The sequence below is a fragment of the Lethenteron reissneri genome, chromosome 16, assembly GCF_015708825.2.
Source record: "Lethenteron reissneri isolate LAM-NWPU_2019-01 chromosome 16, ASM1570882v1, whole genome shotgun sequence".
Lineage (NCBI taxonomy): Eukaryota > Metazoa > Chordata > Hyperoartia > Petromyzontiformes > Petromyzontidae > Lethenteron > Lethenteron reissneri.
In genome coordinates, this window is record NC_083794.1 from 1,605,135 (window position 1) to 1,611,134 (window position 6,000).

Here is a 6,000-nt window from a genome sequence, read left to right on the forward strand (position 1 = left end):
CCACCCCTCACACACACTCACACACCACCCCACACACCACCCCACACACTCACACACCACCCCTCACACACACACTCACTCAGACACCACCCCACACACTCACACACCACCCCTCACACACACACTCACTCAGACACCACCCCACACACTCACACACCACCCCTCACACACACACTCACTCACACACCACCCCTCACACTCACACACTCACTCACACACCACCCCTCACACTCACACACTCACCATCCTTCACACTCACACACCACCCCACACACTCACACACCACCCCTCACACACACACTCACTCACACACCACCCCACACACTCACACACCATCCCTCACACACACTCGCACACCATCTCTCACACTCACAATAACACCATCACTCACACACCACCCCACACACTCACACACCATCTCTGACACTCACAATAACACACTCACTCACACACTCACACACCATCCCTCACACACACTCACACACCATCCCTCACACTCACAATAACACACTCACTCACACACTCACACACCACCCTTCACACTCACTCACACACCATGCCTCACACTCACACACTCACTCACACACCATGCCTCACACTCACACACTCACTCACACACCATCCCTCACACTCACACACTCACTCACACACCATGCCTCACACTCACACACTCACTCACACACCATGCCTCACACTCACACACTCACTCACACACCATCCCTCACACTCACACACTCACTCACACACCATGCCTCACACTCACACACTCACTCACACACCATGCCTCACACTCACACACTCACTCACACACCATGCCTCACACTCACACACTCACTCACACACCATCCCTCACACTCACACACTCACTCACACACCATCCCTCACACTCACAATAATACACACACACCATCCCTCACACACTCACTCACACACTCACTCACCATCCCTCACACTCACAATAACACACCACCCCTCACACTCAGTCACACACCATCCCTCACACTCACAATAACCCTCCGATACCAACACCATGTCTATTTTATATCCCTCACGCCAACTCTCACACTCACAATAATACACACACACTCACACACACCATCCCTCACACACTCACACACCATCCCTCACACTCACTCACACACTCACACACCATGCCTCACTCACAATAATACACACACACCATCCCTCACACTCACTCACACACTCACACACCATGCCTCAGACTCACAATAATACACACACACCATCCCTCACACACTCACTCACCATCCCTCACAGTCACAATAACACACCATCCCTCACACTCACACACTCACACACCATCCCTCACACTCACAATAATACACACACACCATCCCTCACACTCACAATACCACACCATCCCTCACACTCACACACTCACACACACCATCCCTCACACTCACAACAACCCTCCGATACCAACACCATGTCTATTTTATATCCCTCACGCCAGCTCTCACAAACAGAATCTCATTCACTCTCTCACAAAGACAAAGCTCCCCCGTGTAGCCTGTAACAGGCTGCAGGGGCAAGTGCTGTCAGCGAGCAGCACCTGTGAAGGCTACCGGCACTGTGGAACACGATAGGGGTGGGTGGCCAGCACCACGCCTGACCGCCTTTGTCTCCCTATTGGTGATGTTTTACACACCGCACCAGGTACTGGTTTGAGGCTGAGTCGACCTAGGGGAGGCCCAGGACGAGTTCAGATACTTGTCACTGGGTGTTGGTGGCCGTGAGTGGGAATCGAAATCGGGTGGTTCGTGGCGCAGCGCGACAACCGCTACACCACCGCTCCCACGCAGAGACACAGACACACACACACAGACACACTGCCACACACACACAGACACACACTGCCACACACAGACACACTGCCACACACAGACACACTGCCACACACTGCCACACAGACACACTGCCACACACACACAGACACACTGCCACACACACACAGACACACACAGACACAGACACACACAGACACACACAGACACACACACACAGACACACATACACAGGCACACACAGACACACTGCCACACACACACAGACACACACTGCCACACACAGACACACACTGCCACACACAGACACACTGCCACACACTGCCACACAGACACACTGCCACACACACACAGACACACTGCCACACACTGCCACACAGACACACTGCCACACACACACAGACACACTGCCACACACAGACACACTGCCACACACAGACACACTGCCACACACACACAGACACACTGCCACACACACACAGACACACACAGACACAAACACACACAGACACACACACAGACACACTGCCACACACAGACACACACTGCCACACAGACACACTGCCACACACACACAGACACACACACAGACACACTGCCACACACACAGACACACTGCCACACACAGACACACACAGACACTGCCACACACACAGACACACTGCCACACACACAGACACACTGCCACACAGACACACTGCCACACACAGACACACTGCCACACACAGACACACTGCCACACAGACACACTGCCACACACAGACACTGCCACACACATACACACTGCCACACACACAGACAGACACACAGACACTGCCACACACACAGACACACTGCCACACACAGACACACTGCCACACACAGACACACTGCCACTCACAGACACACTGCCACTCACAGACACACTGCCACACACAGACACACTGCCACACACACAGACACACTGCCACACAGACACACTGCCACACACAGACACACTGCCACTCACAGACACACTGCCACTCACAGACACACTGCCACAGATACACTGCCACTCACAGACACTGCCACACACACACACACAGACACTGCCACACACAGACACCGACACACACAGACTGCCACACACAGATACACACACAGACACTGCCACACACAGACACACACAGACACTACCACTCACAGACACACTTCCACACGCAGACACACACAGACACAGAGACACACTGCCACACACAGACACTCTCCCACAGACACACACAGACACAGAGACACACTGCCACACACAGACACACTGCCACACACACACACACTGCCACACACAGACACATAGACACTCGCACACAGACACACTGCCACACACACAGAGACACAGCTGACGCACCTTGACCCGGGCCCCACGCGAGCTGGCGGCGTGGCGCTGTGGCCCCTCTCGCCGCGCCCGTCGTGCGTCACGAGCCTCGCGGTGGCGGCGGCGGCGGCGGCGGCGCCATCCTCCTCCCTCGACTCTCTCTCTCGCTGCTGCTGCGGCTGCTGCTGCCTCCTTCCTCCTCCCCTCTCTCTCTCTGCCTGCCTCGTGCTCCTCCTGCTGCTGCTCCTGCTGCTGCTCCTCCTGCTGCTGCTCCTGCTGCTGCTCCTCCTGCTGCTGCGGCTGCTGCCTCCTTCCTCCTCCTCTTCTCTCTCCGCACTCCGCTCCCTGTAACTTCCACAGCGGGCTGCAGACGGCGCACGCGCGGGGAGGGGGGGTGGGCACGGGGGTCGAGGGGGGGGGGGGTGGGCACGGGGATCGAGGGGGGGGTTGGGCACGGGGGTCGAGGGGAGGGGGGGTGGGCACGGGGATCGAGGGGGGGGTTGGGCACGGGGGTCGAGGGGAGGGGGGGTGGGCACGGGGATCGAGGGGGGGGTTGGGCACGGGGGTCGAGGGGAGGGGGGGTGGGCACGGGGGTCGAGGGGGGGGTTGGGCACGGGGGTCGAGGGGAGGGGGGGTGGGCACGGGGATCGAGGGGGGGTTGGGCACGGGGGTTGAGGGGAGGGGGGGTGGGCACGGGGGTTGAGGGGAGGGGGGTGGGCACGGGGATCGAGGGGGGTGGGGCACGGGGATCGAGGGGGGGGTTGGGCACGGGGATCGAGGGGGGGGTTGGGCACGGGGATCGAGGGGGGGGTTGGGCACGGGGGTTGAGGGGAGGGGGGGTGGGCACGGGGATCGAGGGGGGTGGGGCACGGGGATCGAGGGGGGGTTGGGCACGGGGATCGAGGGGGGGGTTGGGCACGGGTGTTGAGGGGAGGGGGGGTGGGCACGGGGGTTGAGGGGAGGGGGGGTGGGCACGGGGATCGAGGGGGGTGGGGCACGGGGATCGAGGGGGGGGTTGGGCACGGGGATCGAGGGGGGGGTTGGGCACGGGGATCGAGGGGGGGGTTGGGCACGGGGGTTGAGGGGAGGGGGGGTGGGCACGGGGATCGAGGGGGGTGGGGCACGGGGATCGAGGGGGGGGTTGGGCACGGGGGTTGAGGGGAGGGGGGGTGGGCACGGGGATCGAGGAGGGTGGGGCACGGGGATCGAGGGGGGGGGGTTGGGCACGGGGGTTGAGGGGAGGGGGGGTGGGCACGGGGATCGAGGGGGGTGGGGCACGGGGATCGAGGGGGGGGTTGGGCACGGGGATCGAGGGGAGGGGGGGTGGGCACGGGGGTCGAGGGGAGGGGGGGTGGGCACGGGGATCGAGGGGGGGGGGGTGGGCACGAGGATCGAGGGGGGGGGGCACGGGGATCGAGGGGAGGGGGTGGGCACGGGGATCGAGGGGGAGGCACGGGGATCGAGGGGGGGTTTGGGCACGGGGATCGAGGGGGGGGTTGGGCACGGGGATCGAGGGGGGGGGCACGGGGGTCGAGGGGGGGCACGGGGATCGAGGGGGGGGGTTGGGCACGGGGGTCGAGGGGAGGGGGGTTGGGCACGGGGGTCGAGGGGAGGGGGGGTGGGCACGGGGATCGAGGGGGGGGGGGCACGGGGATCGAGGGGAGGGGGTGGGCACGGGGATCGAGGGGGGGGTTGGGCACGGGGATCGAGGGGGAGGGGGGGGCAAGGGGATCGAGAGGGGGGGTTGGGCACGGGGATCGAGGGGGGGGTTGGGCACGGGGATCGAGGGGGGGGGGCACGGGGATCGAGGGGGGGGTTGGGCACGGGGATCGAGGGGGGGGGGCACGGGGGTCGAGGGGGGGGGCACGGGGATCGAGGGGGGAGTTGGGCACGGGGGTCGAGGGGGGGGGCACGGGGGTCGAGGGGGGGGGCACGGGGATCGAGGGGGGGGTTGGGCACGGGGATCGAGGGGGGGGCACGGGGGTCGAGGGGGGGGGGCACGGGGATCGAGGGGGGGGTTGGGCACGGGGGTCGAGGGGGGGGCACGGGGATCGAGGGGGGGGGTTGGGCACGGGGGTCGAGGGGGGGGCACGGGGGTCGAGGGGGGGGGCACGGGGATCGAGGGGGGGTTGGGCACGGGGGTCGAGGGGGGGGGTGAGCACGGGGATCGAGGGGGGGGCACGGGGATCGAGGGGAGGGGGTGGGCACGGGGATCGAGGGGGGGGGCACGGGGATCGAGGGGGGGTGGGCACGGGGATCGAGGGGGGGCCGGCGACTAAGTGGTCACTCGTGTCCGGCCCTTGACCCTGAATAGGCGACTTAATTATTGTCAGACGGCGCACGCGTGAAGTCGCTCCCACTCCCCTCAATAACCCCCCCCCCCGTGTGAGGGGAGGGGCGGGGCCTACCAAAAAGGGGCGGAACTCAAAGAAGAAGGGGGCGTGTCTAAAAAGGAAAGGCGCAAGTTGCTGGAAGAGATGGCCAAATATCAGAATGTGAATCTTTATTTACAGCTTTAAAGTGCAGATTTCCAGTCGGGGCACGAGCTTCCGAACGTTACAACCACAAACAAGACAAAAAACAAGATAGGAATTAAAAGTATAGGAAAGGTAAACAAATACAAATTAAGGAAGGTTGTAAGGGGGGGCTAAGGGAAAAGGGGGGGTCATAAATAGGAAGAGGCGTGGCCTACAGAGGTTGAACTTGATTTCAGGTAATAAAAAGGCAAAGGAACAAATACGTGCATGGCTTTAGTGAGGTGGAACCTCTCGTTTGCACGGGTGTTGAGGGCGGAAAGTGATATCGTGCGCACGTAATGCAGTGGATACAAAATACGCTCAAACCTATAACTTACACTGTATACAT

General features: G+C 62.0%; 1 protein-coding gene across 1 annotated transcript in view; it reads right to left on the bottom strand.

The window, feature by feature from the left end:
• The window catches only part of LOC133343098 (volume-regulated anion channel subunit LRRC8D-like), a 63,285-nt gene extending 59,817 nt beyond the window's left edge, over window positions 1-3,468 (bottom strand). The window contains 1 exon segment of the mRNA XM_061552602.1: window positions 3,169-3,468. The gene's annotated coding sequence lies outside the window, so the exon portion shown is untranslated.
• Between the last annotated feature and the right edge of the window lie 2,532 nt (window positions 3,469-6,000).